Here is a 21026-nt window from a genome sequence, read left to right as displayed (position 1 = left end):
GTAGAGTCGAGGATCACCCTGAGGCACCAAGCATGCGGGACTTGGGAGAGTGAGCAGCCATTGATATTGTTGGATAGGTCGGGTGGAGGGGTAGACTGAGATGGGGGAAAGATGGTGAATTCTGTTTTGTCCATGTTCAGTTTTAGAAAATGAGCAGAAAAGAAAGATGAAATAGCGGACAGACATTGTGGGATTTTGGTCAGTAAGGAGGTGAGGTCAAATCCAGATAGATAGATCTGCGTGTCATCGACTCTATGAGCTGTCCCATGCCGAAGGTGTAGATGGAGAAGGGTAGGGGTCCTAGAACTGAGCCTTGGGGAACACCGACAGACAGGAGGAGAGGTGAGGAGGTGGTTTGAGAGGAGACACAATATCAGGAGATAGTAAGAAATAAAGTAGTATGGGGGTTAAAGTGAAAAGAAACAGAAACATTGTATTGGTTTTCTATCCCATTACCTTACAATAAATTACAGTCCAATTCTAGTCTATTTCAAAGTATTGTACTTAGAAAGTTGTACTTTGAAAGATGTAATTGGAAAGATGCATGGATCAGACTAAAGTCTTGATCAGACTCATGGCTCTGAATATATCTTGAGCTAAGGGCAATCAGGTGTGAATAAGGAGGTGGGTGGGTATGGTCAGACCAGATGCTGAGAGTTAAGCCCCCATTACACACTGCGATATCGCTAGCAATATCGCTGTAAAGTCACCGATTTTGTGACGTTATAGCGATATTGCTAGCGATATCGCTGCATGTGATACTTACCTCCGACCGACTCCCCCGCTGGTTATCGCTGATCACGCGAGAAGCTGCTGGACCATTTCTCGTCGGCCACTTCCTGCGGCGCTTCCTGCTGTGACGACGAGCGACGCATGGCGCCGGGCGGGAGGACGCAGGATCGCCGCGTCTGACAGGTAAGTAGCGATCCCCGTCCCCAGCGATGTCGCTGGTGAGATCTGCCTGAGTGGCAGCTCACTAGCGACCACCTAGCGATTCCCCAGCGATCCTGACCACGTCATATCGCTGGTCGGGATCGCTGGTGAGTCGCTAGGTGTAACGGTACCCTTAAACAAAGGTCATAAAAGAGAGGAAGGGGTTGGAGTGACATTCACAAAGGAAATATTCACTGGAAATTCTCTGCAGTGGAAAATCTACAGAAATTTCAAAGCAACAAAATCCACACTGTACAGTGTCAATTTTGATGTGGCTAATGATCTGGAAAAACTGTGAACTTAAATTGTTGCAAATCTAAAAATCTGTAGGATAAATTGACATGTTGGGGATGACAAATCCTTAGTGACAGCGAATTTCTGCTGCAGATTTTCTCTACACCGCCTGGATGAGATTTTGTAGCGGCTCATTAACAAACCAAGTATTTTTGTAAGCAAACGATTCTATGGACCCCAATGCAAATTTGTAACAGGCTTCAACTATCATCTGCTATTTATGATTAGAGATGAGCGAACACGAACTTCTCCTGGGAGAAGAGAGAGAGATAGATTTTCCAGCTCAAAAGCTCAGAGGGTTCAGGTTCAACTTTGGGTACAGTTTTGGTATGCGAACAAAACTTTCGACTAAAGTTCGGTCTAACCTGAAGAACCCGAATTTCCTCGGGTCCGCTCAACCCTGTTATCCACATCAAAGCCACGTGCACAGAGATGACAGAATACAGTGGGATGCAGGAGAACTAACTTTACGTTTTTGGAATATCTAAACGAGAACGCATTGGAATAATGGCTAATAAAGAATGGATAATCTTAAACTTGGCTTCTAGGGAACTTCATTGACCTCATTACTATCAGAAGCCAAGTTTAAGGTGACGGAAAATGTCATTCCTATAGCAACTACCCTTTGTTTTAAAATAAAAAAAGTATAGGTACGATTTTATACACTTGAAATAGTTTGGGGTTTATGTAAGCTTTGGCATAAAAGGTATTACTCCATGACGGTTGGCTCTATAAGTTTGGATCTGTCCTATTCTCCAGAAGAACATAAAGTGGTCTTAAAATCTTTTCAATAAAATAACAAGCCCTGTTGGTTTTCATATATTTCTGCCACGTCTCCTCTGTACCATTGTTAAAGCTCCCTGCACTGTAAAACAGACGTCATGCGTTATTTCATACGGCATGACCTTATTTTACTATAAATATACATCAATAATTATAATAGCTACTATAAATTGTAACGTATAAAGAATGAAAATAGAGCATTAAACATTGCAAATATCAAGCAGTTGGTGCTAAATTTTTTGTCAGGGTTGCATTATCCATGAGGCAAGGAGAGACTTGAACTTGATAGCACCTTTCCTTGACTGGAGGGGGCAGCATTTCGACAGTAGATCTCATGTCAAGTTCTGTAAGGTGATCTAAGGCTAAAAGGTACAAGCTGTGCATGAAAAGTACCATAGATTCCTGACTAATCCTGACTTTTACACTTCTATAGTCTTGATCTTGCTTTTGTAGAGTGTAGAATAAGAAATAAGAACATTCATAGTTTTGTTCTAAGTTTGGTAAGGATAGTTGTATACCATACATGCCAACTCTTATGAGTTGCACCCCATGGAGGTTATTTAAAATTATCTCTTAAGGCCCCACTTTTTTGTAGGCCACACATTTTCCATACCTTCTACACTCCTCCATTTCCTGCATCTTGAATATGACTTTGGATGCAGAATCTCAGTCTGATGATGGATAGTTCTTCACAATAAACCATCTGGAAGGGTTTCTTTCCTGGTAGGTTTCTTATGCGCCCAGGAGCTTAGGCACCCCATTTCACTGGAAGCCTCCTAGAAATTTTTAGGAAAGTTAGCAAGTATGACAATCTTCATATTGTCAGCAACAGCAACAAATTAGGCCTGTTTCACACATCAGTTTTTTCAAATCAGTCAAGATCCGCCGTTTTGCAAAAAAAAAACGGATCTGCCATTTTGCTTGGCGGATCCGTTTTTTTTCCCATTGAGTTGCATTACCGGCGGATCTTGACGATGGCCATCCGTTGGATCCATTTTTTTACTCTCTCTCTCTCTCCTTCCCCAGGCAGCAGTTCCTTTAAGATTCTTCCTTCGACGGCTCCGCTAAAACAACGGTCAGGTGCCAAACATTGTTTCAGTACAGAAACGGATCCGTTGTCAGCCACTTTAGCGGATTTTAACTGACAACAAAAACTGATGTGCGAAACAGGCCTTACCTGACAATATGATTCTCCAGGTCAATATTAGGGAAATAGCATACACGCATATTTTTTTTTATTTGACTTGAAAAATAAAACGTTTTTAATTTTTGGAATATGGGGCTGTGTTATGGCTTGTTTTTTGTGCCATGAGCCAATGTTTTAATTGATATTACTTTAGGGTAGATACGATGTTTAGATCGCCTCGTATTGCATTTTTTTGCAGTGTTGCAGCGGCTGAAAAAACGTAATTCTGATGTTTTGTTATTTTTCTCATTATGCCGTTTACATTAATTAATTTTATATTTTGATAGATCGGACTTTCATGGGCAATGCGATACTACACATGTATCTTTTTTTCTAGATTTCTTTTTATAAAGGGAAGAGGTGAATGAACTTTTATATTTTTTTCACTTTTTCTCTGTATTTGTTAGACCATTTAGGGGACTTGAACCTGTGATTACCTTGTGCTATAGAACAGTCATGACAGGAATGAGTGCCTTCAGCAGACATCTGGCCGTCAGGACAACCTATCTGTTAGGCGTTGGGTTCCTGTCGCTGCACAGCGGGAATCCCGAGCCTTGCTTCCGGTGGTCTCCCATTCCTCTCCGGCCACAGAAGAGGCTGCTCAGCAGACTCGTCGATCCCGGTGCTCTGCCCAGACTAGCTCTGTGGGTTTGGTTGCTGCTGCCACCTATGGTCCAGCTATAGCGACGCATGCTGGTCAGCAGCCAGCTACTCCAGGGACTAAGTCCTCCGTTTCGTCCACTAAGCATACCCGTGGGACAATCTCCCATTGGAGATCAGAGGTCATATGCTCAGGTCCTTCTCCAGCTTGGAATGGACCATCAGGAAGGTCCCGGGAAGGACGCTGCTATAAAAGGGTTGCATAGCCGCTCGGCCATGTGCTAGTATAGACTGCATTACCAGACTATGAGGAGTGAGTGTTGTATTCATGTATGAATGTCTCTGGTGAATGACTCATTAAGAAACCCCTACGATTGGTACACATGTGTTATGCAGCCTAGCCTGTTACGCGCCCAAGCTTAGGTGTAGGTAGAAGCAGAGTCTGAGACTGGCATCAGTGTCCACCGGTGGCTCTGCACGCCACAGTGCACATGTTCGACACTCCACCATAGTCAGCGTCTATAGTGGCGCTGCAGGTGCGACGTCGCACGCTCGGAAGGTCTAGAGGGACTCTGACCCCGTGTCCTTGGGGCAGAGTTCTGTGACCGCATTCTGTGCGCTCCGTTGCCGAGCTAAACAGGCTCCGGCATTTATGTTCTGCGGTAGTGCGGCTCTTTGAGGTAACAGAGTTCGTCCTGTACACACCGGGTGACGTTAACCCGTGTGTGTTCTTCCTTTATACCGCCATATAGCGTCCGCCATTACCTAGCAGCAGCATACCACCTCTGCACGGTGGAACCCGGGTTGCGATCGCACTTTCTCATATTTTATATGTAGTGCAATCTGCAACCCTAACACTATCGGCACCTTGTGATCGTGTCACAGTGGCGCCAATATGCGCATACAATGACCCACCCTTTTGCCGGCATGTTGTAAATGTTGCTGTCAGACATTGGTGAAAGTTTAGTTGCATGTCACATTCTATAAGCCTGTGACTGATGCACAGGACTGAGAGTACCGCTTCTTATCTGTCGGTATCCACAGCTCTAATTTTAATTAGCTGGTATACCACAACATGACATGCGTTTCAGGCCGCAACGATAACATCACAGCAGGCCAGCTAATCAAAAGAAGAGCAGCAGATGCCGGCAGGTAAGAGGCAGTAGTGCAGAGACCACAGACCACTGTTGTGGAGCCCCAGTTACAGAGAGAACAGCTATTTAGAAGTCATTAGCAGAGCTAACCTGGGTCTTGTAGGAATAAGCAGCTCTGCTCTACAATGCAGGTGATGATATGGTCATTGGGTCTAATAGAAGCTTTGGCACTGCACTTTTCTCTCCATAGCACTGACTGAGAGCTATGTTTCTGCAAACGAGAAGACAGAAGCGGTAATAAATCACTTCTGTCTTTTACTCAGGGTTCATGTGTTTGCCTGCAGTAGACTTCAAAGCCCAAAGTTAAATGAACAAGCAAGCATACATGGGGACTAGAGAAAGCAGCTAGAATGGCAGGCACTGCACTGTATAAGGAGGGTGCCTCTGACTGCGGCACCCTCCCCTCACTCCCTTAGGGTTAACAGGGTGCACTGCTGCCCTCCCAACAACTAGCTTGTTAGGGGTGTGTGGGGGGGGTTGTGTTAAATTGTAGGGCCAATGAAATGGGGGATATAATAGTACAGCCCCTTTCTGGGGGATGTAACGTGGCACTGCAACTTCCCTCCTCCTCTTCCCCCCCTGTTTGGGTACCGGAGGTGTTTGTCCCACCCTCCCTCCCTGTTTAATGGTTGTATTGTAATGTTGAATTTTGTTTATTTTCTAGAATTCAAGTCACAGCGGTAAAGAAAGAAAAGACACATGGGTACAGCTCGTCGGCTGACGTGCCTGTGAATATGCAACAGGGCAATTGGTGGCGAGCGTGGTTAATTAAATTTAAGTGCCATTCTAGTGGTTGAATTAAAGCTGTGGCCAACCTTCACCCATCAATTGGTGTTAATTGTATTATTTCTTATATAGTGCTAGTGGGTTAGCGGCGTGCCGTTCAGATGTTTTTGGGTCGCCTTAGTCTGAACTATACACTGGCACTGCTGACTCCAATTCAGGAGATGATGAGCTACACAAGTCATAGTGACATGCTCCGAAAGCGGAGCACTGCATACCGATGACCATAGGAGGAGGTGACAGAGGAGGCGTATCCTGAAGCAGGAGGAGTAATGGTGGCAATGACTGTAATACAGTGCAAGACACTTGGCCCACCAACTGAGGCAGTGGAACAAAGGCCCATATTCTGGACTGTCCTGCTGTTTCTGAGATAGCTGGGACCTATGATTTTACTCGAGCACTCTAAAGGCCCCCCTAGAAATAAAGTAATGTCTTCCAAACTCACCAATATCGAGGGGTTCAGTCCATAGTCCAATGTGTATGGGGTTGCCCGTCTCTCCCCTGAAATATAATATCGGTGTAGATAGGGATACGGCATGTCTGATTTCAGAACCCTGGTTTTTTTGTTCTCATGGAGATAAGCCGCTGCCAGGACAATTTGACATCAAATCTCTTGAGCCCTTCTCCTGTGTATGGGAGAGGTAGATGAGATAGCTGGTGGCTGAACAATAAACCAAACCATCTAAAGTGCATGGGGGCATGCATGTGTATTGTATATGCTGCCATCTAATTGTTGCCATTCAGTAAGGCAAGACTTTGTAGTAAAGTGGTGCCCATTCTAAATTGATAAGTCTGCAGTCATTCTGTGTGACTGCAGACTTTTGAATCCCCCCAGCGCACGCACTGTGCACTGCGAGGATTCGCCGATTTCTGATCGGGTAACGGCAGTGATGTATGCAATATGCATACTCCTGGGCAGGAGCTGTTTAGTGGGCGCAGCCTCAATCCATACAAGTGTATTGAACGAGGTCTTGCCCACTAGATGGCCACACCCACTCTACAGGGGTGCTATCGTTCCATACAGTTCTATGGAGCAATTCTGTGCCCACTCTACGGCTTCTGGCCGGGAGTATGCATATTGCACACATCAACGCCGTTCCTGGCTCAGAAACTGTCGAGTCCTCGCAGTTCACAGTCAGTGCACCAGGGGGAATCAAAAGTCTGCAGTCACAGAGGCATGTCATGCTCACATATGGGGCATTAGGGCTGAATTCATTTTTTTCAATGTGAAGATATCTTTTCTATTATAATAAAGAAATATTATACTTTCCTGCACTTCTTTGGATATTTTTTTACACAGTTGCTTGTCCTACCACTTTTCACTTCTTGAGTTGTAGGGTATGGCCAGTGAGTTACTGCTAGGCGTCTTTTGGATAAATATTGGTTTAGAAGGCTCATGATTTCTATTGCAGGTGTCTTTGAGCTTATCAGGATAGATAGCTGGTACAGGCTGACAAAATGCAGGCTCTTTCATGGGGGTCTGATGAGTCAGAGATGTCATTATCAATATCCAGTGAAGTACTCTACAAGTCCTCCCATACTTGATTTATAGACCTTTTTCAACCACAAGCAATGAGAAGAAACTGGAAATTCAAGGACCAGACATATCTAAAGAATTCAATACGTGCAATGGAAACAGTCATAGCAGCTACTTGACCGATGTATGACAAACCAATGTGGTATCACACCCCCTAACACTGTGGTTGATCAGACTAACATAGCAGAAGGGTGCAGTCATGGACTTGGATCCATCTTTTCCAAGCAATAATGCTCTATGAGATCTATATAATGGAATTTATGGCCTTACTGACATCCGGCTTGAAAGCCTTTTCTAATCACGGCCCCCCATAACCTGCACTTACCACTCCTGAAAGCTTTACGCAATTAGGGAATATACAAAAATAACATTGCTGGTCCTTGACCTTCCTAATCACTGAGCGCCATCACTCCTCCACCATAACACCACTCATTCATTTCACCAGTAACCATGTAAACTCTCATAGAAAACAGTGAAGGGCCTCCGATAGGCGTTGAAATCGAGACCTTAAGCTGTAGCTATATGAGGAAATAACCTCCAAATTAAAGATTTAAGTCTTATTATTAGGTTTTACTTTTCTACATGAAATTAAGGAAAGAATCAGATAAGATAACATCCGGCTATCACATTTTAGGGAGTCATTCATATGATAAAGAAAGCGGGGATTCCGACACTGATAAATGAAATCCTAGAAAAATACAGGTCAGTGGTAATAAGACTATTCCCAGAGGTGTAAAGGAAAATAAGGGTTAATGTCTATGCAATCTAGATATAGATCTTATGAAGTTTTTACCTTCCATGTTTTTTTTTTAATAATTAATCTTCACTACTTCTTGGGAATTTTAAAGACCATCATCTTCGTCAGGCTCGGACAACCATCTAGTGTGTGCAGGAGAAATCAGGCTCAAAATTAAAAACGAAAAAAAAAAAAGTATGCTCCACAAAGTCAAGCGTGCGCATTTATGGAAGAGTTGATTGTTTGGCATCCTAAAAGTAGTTATACGAGCCTTCTTTTATTTTTCTTTAGGCTTGACTTTTTATTTTTTCTGGAAGTCTTATCAAAACATCACGAACAAGCAATGTTTTTTAATGACAGATTGTAAAACCATAATAAATCCTTATGATTATTAGGCTAGTTTCACATTTGCGCTTTATAGCTCAGCGACGGCCTGCGCACGGCCGCCGCTAAGCCCCGCCCCCTGTCGGCTCCCTGCCCGCCCCTTCCTGTCATCGCCGCCTACTAGCGCACATGGGCGCTTGCGATCTGCGCACCCTATCTTTAGCATAGGGTGCGCAGATCGTGCGTTGGCCGTGCGCTAGCAGGATTTTGCCGTGCGCTGCGCACTTTTGAAGGTGCTCCCGTGTGCGCCGAACGCAGCATGTTGCATTTCGGCGCGCACGAGCGTTAGTGATTCATGCCTACAGCCCATAATTCTGATGTGAAGACATCATCTGCAGTCACTGTAAACCGTAAAATGATAATTACAGCGCTATGCGTTGAACGGACTGCTGTTAACGCTATGTGAACCTGGCCTAACTTCTTTCAGCGTTTTTGCAGTGCTTTTCACCCATTGAAAGCAATGGGTAATGCAAAAACGCTGGAGAAAATTCTGCTAAAAACGCAACAATCAGGTTTTGCCGCGTTTTTGGTGCCAAAAGATGATGAAGTTGAATCAGATTTTTTTTCATGCATTAAATGTTATCAACATGTGCAAGAGACAAATGTACCCTGACAAAAACACACTAAAATAATGCACAAAAATCGCAGCAAAAAAGGCAACAAAAATAAAACAAAACCTGCTTTTAGTAAGCAGCTTAAACAAACCTGCAAAATCGCTACGTGTGAACATAGCCTAAGTTTCTTCAGCTTCAAAAAAAATTACTGACACCTTAAATTTTTTTTACAGACAAGGCAAAAAAGTGCCATATTTTTATGGACTGGACGGTTAGCAACTCTCGACATCACAGGAAACAGGAAAATCACTGAATGAAGTGGTTCATCCTGACCGCTTTGAATTGGGAGAGGGCAGCACAGGCTGGTAGTTAGCAACTACCTACCGATAAGTGCTTAGCCCCATAGGGAAAGAAAAAATTGTTACAGATATGGTTTACATCAGTTTAATGTAAAACACAATTTCCTATGTATGTTAAAATGTTTTAACGTACATTTTAAATTAATAAGTTTTCTTTATTTACATTGTACTGAATCTGCATTGCAGTTGTTATGTTATCTCATTGTCTTCCCAGCAGCATTCACAGTTTTACATATTCCGGCGGACCAGTACAGTAATAATGTCTTACCTGTCTAACAGCCTCAAATCATGCAGCCGCGGAGACTTGAACATAACATACGAGCATGCCCAAGATACTCAGATAACACCCGAGCGTGCTCTGATAAGACGTTATCCAAGGACGTTTGCTCATTAGCGATGTGCAAGTGTGCTCATTACTCGATATTTCCGAGCATGCTAGGGTGGTCGCAGAGTATTAGGATGTGCTTGGAGATTTAGTTTCTGTCACCGTAGCTGCATGACTTGCGGCTGCTAGACAGCCTGAATACATGTCGGGATTTGGGGATTGACTAACAAACAGGCAATCCCCACATGTATTCAGGCTATCTAGCAGCCGCAAATCATGCAGCTGCGACGACACAAACTAAATCTCCGCGCACGCCTAAATTACTCGGAGATCATCCGATCATGCTCGAAAATCTCGAGCAACGAGCAAACTGGGTCATCACTATTGGCCAGAAATGCCGCTGTACAGGGAAAAAATAGTAATGTAGCTCTGCAACCTTTTAATTGCAATCAATATAGGTGGAGAAGATGTTGGCTACACATGGGTGCATAAACTAAAGCTGGCCACACACAATGTGTTAGCTGACTTTTCTGACTCCTGCATACAGCATGGATTTTCAATTGGGAGAGAGGAGAAAGCCACTGCCAGACAAATGTGACAATGGTTAATTTACTGGAGCATAAAAGGCCCAGATGAGGAAATTTATATTGGGAGATTCAGATACAAATGAGACAGTCGGATGATAACACTAATATTGGCATGTCTAACCTACATACGGTAAGTGTATGGGAACCCTAAAGGTACTGTCACACTTGGTGATGCACCAGCGATCCCGACCAGCGATATGACGCGGTCAAGATCGCTGGTGCATCGCTAAGTGGTCGCTAGTGAGCTGCCACACAGGCAGATCTCACCAGCAACATAGCAGTGGTCGGGGGTCGCTACTTACCTCTCAGACGCGGCGATCCTAACTTCCTCCCGCCCACGTCCACGCGTCGTTTGTCGGCGCCACAGGAAGCCCAGCAGGAAGCTGACGACGAGAAACGGCCCAGGACGTTCTCGTGCGATCAGCAATAATCAGTGGGGGAGCCGGTCGGAGGTAAGTATCAGGCATAGCGATATTGCTAGCAATATCGCTGCTACGTCACAAAAAGCAGTGACGATACAGCGATATTGCTAGCAATATCGCTTAGTGTGACAGGCCCTTAAGGCTACATCTTGTTCTTTTCCCGTAAGCCACTTACCGTACATAGGTAAGGCCTTTCCTAGTTGTGATCCCATGAGCAGCTCTTTATAGGCAGAGACCAACTATCTGGGCAAAACAACAAAAAGGCAATTGAAACTCTATACAAATGGAGGACCAGAATAAGCCGGGTCATCTTTGCAGGGATTTAGTAACAGAATCTATTGCTCAGACACTCAGTTTCTTTAAGGCTCCGTTCCCACGATGAGCTTTTGGTGAGCTTTTAATGTTGCAGATTTTCTATACCAATTATTGTAAATTACCGCATTTTTCTGACCATAAGTCGCACTTTTTTCCCAAAAAATTTTGGGGGAAAGTGGGGGGTGCATCTTATGGTCGCAATATATTCACTCCTGTGCTGGTGGCGTGTGCGGTGGGGCTCTGTAGTGTGGTGGTGGCGGCGGGCTGTGCTCCGTTGCAGAGGCAGAGGCTCTCTGTGCTCCATGGGGGGGCTCCACTGGCATTTCCTCAAAGCCCGGAGGCCCCCGCACATCCGTTGCTGCCATGTTGCGGTGGCCTCCGGCAACATGGACGCCGGGAAGATGGCCACCGGTCCGGGGACGGCACATGATCTGGTTCAGATCTCATCCCGAGATCTCGGGAGACGAGATTCATATCTCGGCAATGAGATCTCGGGACGAGATCTGAACCTGAGCATGCGCCGTCCCCGGACCGGCGGCCATCTTCCCGGCATCCATGTTCCCGGAATCCATGTTCACGAAGGCCACCACAGCATGGCAGCAACGGGTGTGCGGGGGCCTCTGGGCTTTGAGGAAATGCCGGCGGAGCCGCTGCTCCTGCACCGGAGCCGCCGCCCCTGCACCGGAGCCGCCGCCGCCCCTACACCGGAGCACAGTTCCCCAGCACAGCCCATCCCACCTGCCCCTGCACAACCCACCTGCCTCAACACAGCCCAGCCCACCCCACCTGCCCCAGCACAGCCCATCCCACCTGCCCCAGCACAACCCACCTGCCTCAACACAGCCCAGCCCACCCCACCTGCCATAGCACAGCCCACCTGCCCCAGCACAGCACACCTGCCCCAGCAAAGCCCACCCCACATGCCCCAGCACAGACCACCTGCCCCAGAGCAGCACACCTGCCCCAGCACAACACAGCCCACCCCACCTGCCCCAGCACAGACCACCTGCCCCAGCACAGCACACCTGCCCTAGCACAGCCCACCAGCCCCAGCACAGAGCCGCCGCCACCGCACCAGCCTGGACCACCGAACGAACCCTGTGACCACTCCTCCACCTGTGCCGGATCCCTTCCCTGGTAAGCTGAATTTGGACTGTAAGACGGACCCCCATTTGACACATTATTTTTTTCCCTATTTTCCTTCTGAAAATTTGGGGTGCGTCTTATGGTCCGGTGCATCTTATAGTCCAAGAAATACGGTAAGTTTTTTCGTTGTATTTTTCAACATGCATTTTTATTGCGTATTTTGTCTGTTTTTACTGCGTTTTCTGTCTGTTGGTATGTTATGTTTAAAATAAAGCTGCTTTGTTTTTGATCATTCTTGGTATTTTAGCTTTGACAAAACTTTATGGATACAGTGATGCATGGATCACTTGTGTCTTTGATCCGTTTCCGCACTGTGGATTTTCCTCATCTAATTCTAGTCTATGGTGAAAAATCCACGCAGAAAAACTCTGCGTACTTGCAAGAGAAATTGACATGTTGCGAATTTGAAAAACGTACCGGAGGTCAGTTGAGTAAAAAAGAAAGTACAGTGGGCATAACATATAACATTTCTTTAAATCCCACCTACTTTGCTGGAACCGTAAGACGCAGGATAAACACGCGGCATCAAAAACTCAACTAAAATCTAAAGATGTTTTCTAGGATTAGAAAACAAAGTTTGTTTTATCTTCTTACAAAAACAGTGCCACATGTGTTCCCAGGTTGTTTGTGGCAAGGCAGCTCAGCTCCATTTACTGCAGTGGAGACGCGAGTGCAATACAGGACACAGCCCATGGGCAGGTGGGGCACTGTTTCTTAAAGTCATCATCCTTTTTTATTTTTTTTTTTTATCCTTGACGACTTTTTTATATATATATATATATATATATATATATATATATATATATATAATGTCCTCAATAGGTGCATTAAATAAGAGACCAGAATTCTTAAAGACTCAGTGTCCTTGGTTAAAGCCTAAGGGCAATGAACTAAGTGAAGTGCCCAATGTATCTGGACAAGTTACTATTTAATTATACATCTTGCAGCGAGATAGATGACTACAGTCAAATTCTCCGCATCAATTGACCTTTTCAAATTAGTTTTTACATAATCTGCGTAACCGCCCTCTCTCCATTAACCACCTCTGGGTGGTCCCTCTTTTAGACAGTAGGTTTCATTGTGATTCTCTTTTCAACTGGATTGTAATAGAATCAGGATGGCTCATTTAGTTCTTGTGTCAATTCTGTAATGGATGGACAGTTATCATCATCCCTCGCATTTGTCTACAGTGTATACATGGGCTGGGGAGCCCTGAACCTGGTATAGGTCGTGTAATATAGTAGTCGCTGAAAGCATTTACAAAGTGTAATTTTAGGTAATACCTGAATCAGCCATGTGAAAAATAAATGCCTCTAAGTGTAATATTACTTCACCAAAAGGTTTCTATAATTTGATGTCAATCTTTGCAGGCATATTTGCACAAATGCTTTAATTCAGACACAATGGTAGGATTTGGCGTGTGATCCACTTTTTCTCAGCATTTTTACTGGATTCAAAAACTTTGATCCAAATTACATGTATGTCCCTCATCCTGGTATATACAGTGGGGCAAAAAAGTATTTAGTCAGTCAGCAATAGTGCAAGTTCCACCACTTAAAAAGATGAGAGGCGTCTGTAATTTACATCATAGGTAGACCTCAACTATGGGAGACAAACTGAGAAAAAAAAATCCAGAAAATCACATTGTCTGTTTTTTTTTCATTTTAGTTGCATATTATGGTGGAAAATAAGTATTTGGTCAGAAACAAAATTTCATCTCAATACTTTGTGATATATCCTTTGTTGGCAATGACAGAGGTCAAACGTTTTCTGTAAGTCTTCACAAGGTTGCCACACACTGTTGTTGGTATGTTGGCCCATTCCTCCATGCAGATCTCCTCTAGAGCAGTGATGTTTTTGGCTTTTCGCTTGGCAACACGGACTTTCAACTCCCTCCAAAGGTTTTCTATAGGGTTGAGATCTGGAGACTGGCTAGGCCACTCCAGGACCTTGAAATGCTTCTTACGAAGCCACTCCTTCGTTGCCCTGGCGGTGTGCTTTGGATCATTGTCATGTTGAAAGACCCAGCCACGTTTCATCTTCAATGCCCTTGCTGATGGAAGGAGGTTTGCACTCAAAATCTCACGATACAAGGCCCCATTCATTCTTTCATGTACCCAGATCAGTCGTCCTGGCCCCTTTGCAGAGAAACAGCCCCAAAGCATGATGTTTCCACCACGATGCTTTACAGTAGGTATGGTGTTTGATGGATGCAACTCAATATTCTTTTTCCTTCAAACACGACAAGTTGTGTTTCTACCAAACAGTTCCAGTTTGGTTTCATCAGACCATAGGACATTCTCCCAAAACTCCTCTGGATCATCCAAATGCTCTCTAGCAAACTTCAGACGGGCCCGGACATGTACAGGCTTAAGCAGTGGGACACGTCTGGCACTGCAGGATCTGAGTCCATGGTGGCGTAGTGTGTTACTTATGGTAGGCCTTGTTACATTGGTCCCAGCTCTCTGCAGTTCATTCACTAGGTCCCCCCGCATGGTTCGGGGATTTTTGCTCACCGTTCTTGTGATCATTCTGACCCCACGGGGTGGGATTTTGCGTGGAGCACCAGATCGAGGGAGATTATCAGTGGTCTTGTATGTCTTCCATTTTCTAATTATTGCTCCCACAGTTGATTTCTTCACTCCAAGCTGGTTGGCTATTGCAGATTCAGTCTTCCCAGCCTGGTGCAGGGCTACAATTTTGTTTCTGGTGTCCTTTGACAGCTCTTTGGTCTTCACCATAGTGGAGTTTGGAGTCAGACTGTTTGAGGGTGTGCACAGGTGTCTTTTTATACTGATAACAAGTTTAAACAGGTGCCATTACTACAGGTAATGAGTGGAGGAAAGAGGAGACTCTTAAAGAAGTTACAGGTCTGTGAGAGCCAGAAATCTTGATTGCTTGTTTCTGACCAAATACTTATTTTCCACCATAATATGCAAATAAAATGAAAAAAAAACAGACAATGTGATTTTCTGGATTTTTTTTTCTCAGTTTGTCTCCCATAGTTGAGGTCTACCTATGATGTAAATTACAGACGCCTCTCATCTTTTTAAGTGGTGGAACTTGCACTATTGCTGACTGACTAAATACTTTTTTGCCCCACTGTATGTCCTTTATCCTGGTATACAGTTGTTTTTATGTTTTAAAGGGGGGCAATCCCTTTTTTACACAGGGCACTGTAGGTTTGGATTTCTATTTCCCTTAATAATAAAGATCTTCATTTAGAAACTGCATGTTGTCATTACTTGTATTATCTTTGTCTAATATTTAAATTTTTTTGGTGATCTGAAACATTTATATATGACAAGCATGCAAAATAATAGGAAATCAGGCAGGGGGCAAACACTTTTTCACAGAACTGTATGTCCTCTATCATGGGCCCCATGCTACTTTATATATATATATATATATATATATATATATATATATTCTCTTTCCTGATGTTTTTACCCTGTATTGCCGCTGATTTTTAACGTATAGAAAAATTTGAACCATTATACTCTCCTTTCCACCGCCATGCGACATCCTTTTCTGAAGTCAACAGCTGACTTCAACGTGCAAGTGAAAGAGGGCATGACGTCACTACCATGTGCCCCCAGTCACGTGAACGCCGACGTCAGCTGCCGGCCTCTGATTGGTTGGCAGCATGTAATTCTGCGCACGGACCCGCAATACACTTCAACTGAATTTGCGTTCAACCTCTGTGACCTGTGGCGACCTCTGCGACTGCAGTAGTTAGGCCCATGATCTGATCAGGACTCGTCCAATATGGCAGGCTGCTTAAAGTGAATCTATATCTTTTCAATCAGAAGGCATTTTAAAATAGGAACCAAGACCCTGATTCCAGCGCTTGGTCACTAACTGAGCATTTTGCTGTATTGTTTCTAAAATCATTGTTTTATCTTCTGCAACTCTGCTTGTCCTCTCAGTGATTAGCCTTGTCTAATCCTTCCTGTGCTATTGACTGACAGCTTTCTGGCTACACTGTTCATAGATAGAAAGCTGCCAAGAGGTGGTGGGGTGCAGGGATATCTGGAACTCATGATAATCATGGACTACATAGCAAGAGCTCATCACTGAGAAGACTAGCAGAGCTGCAGCAGATGAAACAGGTTTTTTTTAATCAAAACTACAGCAAGAAGTCCAGCAAGTGCCTAAGAGATGGAATCAGGGTTTTCTACCCCTACTTTCTGCTATTTTAAGATTCACAAGCCTAATACGACTGTGGTGGGACTTGTGGCTCTGTGGCACATTGGACTTCTAGGGAGCTGATGTGATTCAAAGGTTGTGGGTTCATGTCCCACCACAGTTGTTTTAAGATTCAGCAACATAAACCTTTACACAGAGTATCCATAAATGGAAAATTTAAGGGGTTGTCTTAAATTAGACCATTGAGCAACTAGTAGGTTCCAAATTGCATTGTTCTGCCACTGTGGGAATACAAAGAATTAGCCAACAACACCACTGTACCCAGAAGAGCTACTGATGACGGTTCTCTCTGCCCTAGCTAATAGAGAGGGTCCCTGATTAGTTAAACCTTTTAACCCACGATAGAAGGATATCCATGACAATTCTTATAGATCTAAAACACTAAAATGTAATGATCGCTGCTGAAATGCAACGTGACAGAAGTATCCTGGACATATTGAAAACTTCTAGGTTTAGGTACATTAATGTAAAATAATAAGGACAGGCACAGTTCCCTTCATATTACTTTTTAGCTATGTTCATAGTTGTATTGCTTTGGATTTAAGGTGGTATTTTTTCTCGCTGTGGCTTGTGGATAATGGTGCCCAACAATGAACAGCTGTGTGTAGGTAGAGACACCTTCTTCTCACATAGTTTTTCTATTATGAAACACATCACTGTGCTGGCCATGACATATGGGTGGGAGTATGCTCAATGCCAGATTTCAGATTTGCAGATCTGATGTGCCTTGTTATTTGTGACCATTGTTTTGATTCTTCATGGGTTATAACAATATTTGGGGGTTGTCTAGTTTCAATGTGATACTGAAGCCAGGATAAGCACCTATTACAGCAATTGACAAAAAATGGCATATACTGTATATTCCAGATTTTTGGGAATTCATATATACAGGGGTGGATTAAGGGTAGCCAGGGCCCGGGGCAGTTCAGACTCTGTGGGCCCCCCTCGTCACGTGACGGGGGTCACGAATCGTAGAGCCACACTCTACATAGAGAATAATGGGGCCTCCAGCACTGACCTCCACCCGCAGAGCCACACTCTACATAGAGAATAATGGGGCCTCCAGCACCGACCTCCACCCGCAGAGCCCCACTCCACATAGAGAATAATGGGGCCTCCAGCACCGACCTCCACCCGCAGAGCCCCACTCCACATAGAGAATAATGGGGCCTCCAGCACCGACCTCCACCCGCAGAGCCCCACTCCACATAGAGAATAATGGGGCCTCCAGCACCGACCTCCACCCACAGAGCCGCACTCCACATAGAGAATAATGGGGCCTCCAGCACCGACCTCCACCCGCAGAGCCGCACTCCACATAGAGAATAATGGAGCCTCCAGCACCGACCTCCACCCGCAGAGCCACACTCCACATAGAGGATAATGGGGCCTCCAGCACCGACCTCCACCCGCAGAGCCGCACTCCACATAGAGAATAATGGAGCCTCCAGCACCTACCTCCACCCGCAGAGCCGCACTCCACATAGAGAATAATGGGGCCTCCAGCACCGACCTCCACCCGCAGAGCCCCACTCCACATAGAGAATAATGGAGCCTCCAGCACCGACCTCCACCCGCAGAGCCACACTCCACATAGAGGATAATGGGGCCTCCAGCACCGACCTCCACCCGCAGAGCCGCACTCCACATAGAGAATAATGGAGCCTCCAGCACCGACCTCCACCCGCAGAGCCGCACTCCACATAGAGAATAATGGAGCCTCCAGCACTGACCTCCACCCGCAGAGCCACACTCCACATAGAGAATAATGGAGCCTCCAGCACCGACCTCCACCCGCACTCCACATAGAGAATAATGGAGCCTCCAGCACCGACCTCCACCCGCAGAGCCACACTCCACATAGAGAATAATGGAGCCTCCAGCACCGACCTCCACCCGCAGAGCCACACTCCACATAGAGGATAATGGGGCCTCCAGCACTGACCTCCACCCGCAGAGCCACACTCCACATAGAGGATAATGGGGCCTCCAGCACTGACCTCCACCCGCAGAGCCGCACTCCACATAGAGAATAATGGAGCCTCCAGCACCTACCTCCACCCGCAGAGCCGCACTCCACATAGAGAATAATGGGGCCTCCAGCACCGACCTCCACCCGCAGAGCCCCACTCCACATAGAGAATAATGGGGCCTCCAGCACCGACCTCCACCCGCAGAGCCGCACTCCACATAGAGAATAATGGGGCCTCCAGCACCGACCTCCACCCGCAGAGCCGCACTCCACATAGAGAATAATGGAGCCTCCAGCACCGACCTCCACCCGCAGAGCCGCACTCCACATAGAGAATAATGGAGCCTCCAGCACCGACCTCCACCCGCAGAGCCGCACTCCACATAGAGGATAATGGGGCCTCCAGCACTGACCTCCACCCGCAGAGCCGCACTCCACATAGAGAATAATGGAGCCTCCAGCACCTACCTCCACCCGCAGAGCCGCACTCCACATAGAGAATAATGGGGCCTCCAGCACCTACCTCCACCCGCAGAGCCACACTCCACATAGAGGATAATGGGGCCTCCAGCACCTACCTCCACCCGCAGAGCCACACTCCACATAGAGGATAATGGGGCCTCCAGCACTGACCTCCACCCGCAGAGCCGCACTCCACATAGAGAATAATGGAGCCTCCAGCACCTACCTCCACCCGCAGAGCCGCACTCCACATAGAGAATAATGGGGCCTCCAGCACCGACCTCCACCCGCAGAGCCGCACTCCACATAGAGGATAATGGGGCCTCCAGCACCTACCTCCACCCGCAGAGCCCCACTCCACATAGAGGATAATGGGGCCTCCAGCACCGACCTCCACCCGCAGAGCCGCACTCCACATAGAGAATAATGGAGCCTCCAGCACCTACCTCCACCCGCAGAGCCGCACTCCACATAGAGAATAATGGGGCCTCCAGCACCGACCTCCACCCGCAGAGCCCCACTCCACATAGAGAATAATGGGGCCTCCAGCACCGACCTCCACCCGCACTCCACATAGAGAATAATGGGGCCTCCAGCACCGACCTCCACCCGCAGAGCCCCACTCCACATAGAGAATAATGGAGCCTCCAGCACCGACCTCCACCCGCAGAGCCACACTCCACATAGAGAATAATGGAGCCTCCAGCACCGACCTCCACCCGCACTCCACATAGAGAATAATGGAGCCTCCAGCACCGACCTCCACCCGCAGAGCCGCACTCCACATACATGGCTGCTCTCAGTGCTCTGTGCTGTGCGCACAGGACCTGTGATGAGGTCACAGGAGGGGAGTAGACAGGGGTCACATGATCGGGGGCCCTGACACCTTACCTCCTGTGATCTCATCACAAGCCTTTGCACGCTACCAGCAGCATCAGCGTTCACGCTACTTGTAGATGCTGCTGGTAGCAGAGCACATAATGCCGCCCCCACGGTCACTCACTTTTAGGTGGGGAGAAGATGGAGTGCCATTGCAGCAGCCAGCAGGAATGTGGTGGGGGCCCCCTTAGAAGCTCTTGTGGTGGGGGCCCCGGGGCTGAAGCCCCGCCTGCCCTGCCTATAATCCGGCCCTGCGCGGTGGCGGATTATAATGGGGCAATTTACTGGCCTGGGCTGTGGGCCCCTTAACCCCACTGGGCCCGGGGCAACTGCCCAAATTGACCTCATTATAATCCGCCACTGCATATATATGGCATATCCTCGATATATTTAGTTGTTTCAGCAACTCACATAAACTACAAGAAAGCAGCACACATCGTCCTTCCTTTCTGGAATGTGAACAGCGATAAAGGGACCCCCATTCTGGAGGTGGAACCAGCCCCTATTAGATATTTATGACATACACTTTGGTTTATTTTACTTTATTAAATGTCACCTATTTTTAACTATTACTTATTTGCTTCAAGGATTTGTCCCGGACTAAGATATTGATTACATATCTGAAAGATCACAGAATATAAATCTGAACATTACAGCTCCATGCACTGTGTAGTAACTGTTCTCGAGATCCACAGCTCCGCTCCCAATCACATTAATATGAGATGAGCTGCAGTACTTCAGAATGGCCACTCTGAGGCTTGCCAACTTTAGTTTGTCTGGACAATTTATCAAAATAAATCAATGTTTTTGATGGATACATTAGATAACTATAATAAATCATTAAGATGATAAGTGATATATGTCTATGGATCATAATTCTTAAATTAATACAAAAATATTCAGAATTAAGAGTCCTCAGTGGTACCTTTTAATGGCTAACGGAAAAGATGGTAACACATTGCAAGCTTTTGAGACTACTCAGGTCTCTTCATCAGGCATGGTATAAATTTGTCAGTCAGTCTGTCAGTATAAATTTATGACGACCTTTGACACTCTCAATGCTGGAATGAATGTGTCGCATGGATTTATGTCTTTTACATCAATTAAGGAATTTGCTCCTAAGACCTTGTGGGGACATCACAACACATTAGGAGACCCCAATCAGAGGACAATAAAACATCCAGACTCTTTATCTATGAACTGGTCCAATAGTTATGTTTCTCCCTCTCCCATAATCATAATTCTGCTTCACGTCACTTGTCTCATCTATTGCATTTTTTCTGTGCTTTATTGTGCATAAATATGTGACTCTTCAGATTTTGTATTAGTCAATGCCTGATGAAGAGACCTGAGTAGTCTCGAAAGCTTGCAATGTGTTACCATCTTTTCAGTTAGCCATTAAAAGG

Source organism: Dendrobates tinctorius, unplaced genomic scaffold (assembly GCF_039654945.1).
Source record: "Dendrobates tinctorius isolate UK_male_01 unplaced genomic scaffold, ASM3965494v1 ptg000149l, whole genome shotgun sequence".
NCBI classification, from domain to species: Eukaryota; Metazoa; Chordata; class Amphibia; order Anura; family Dendrobatidae; genus Dendrobates; species Dendrobates tinctorius.
The sequence above is the reverse complement of the archived record's forward strand: the minus strand, read 5'-3'. Positions refer to the sequence as shown.